Below are 477 nucleotides of genomic sequence, written 5' to 3' on the forward strand. Positions count from 1 at the left end.
AGTTAGTAATAAGAGCTTTTCTAGTAATAAGAGCTTTTAAGTAAGGAGACCAAGGTAGATTACCAAATCTTTGTGTGTCTATCTGTGTGCCCTGTAAGGGTCATAATATCCACCTCACAGGTTTATAGGCATTAAGTGAGATGCATAACATCATAGGTTCTCAGTAACTGTCAATTCCTTCCCTTCTGTTCACTGGGGGCCTCTCTGGCTAAGGCAGCCTTCTCCACTTAACAGGAAACAGTAATATGTGCAAAAAGTAGAATCACTTCTTTGTTCCGTGCAAGTGACTAGTTCAGAGCTCCACCTTGTGAAGCAACAGGGTCTCTTCCAAGATGGAGACTGCTATGCCCAGTTGACTTGGAATGGGGGGGCTTATTTCTAGAAAGGCAAGGAAAAAACATGCTTTTTAAAGGAAGGACTCACTTAGAGGTTGCAAATTGTATTTATTGTTATATAAAAGGCACAGTATTTCTAGCA

The sequence above is a fragment of the Callithrix jacchus genome, chromosome 4, assembly GCF_049354715.1.
Source record: "Callithrix jacchus isolate 240 chromosome 4, calJac240_pri, whole genome shotgun sequence".
In the NCBI taxonomy this organism is placed as follows: Eukaryota; Metazoa; Chordata; class Mammalia; order Primates; family Cebidae; genus Callithrix; species Callithrix jacchus.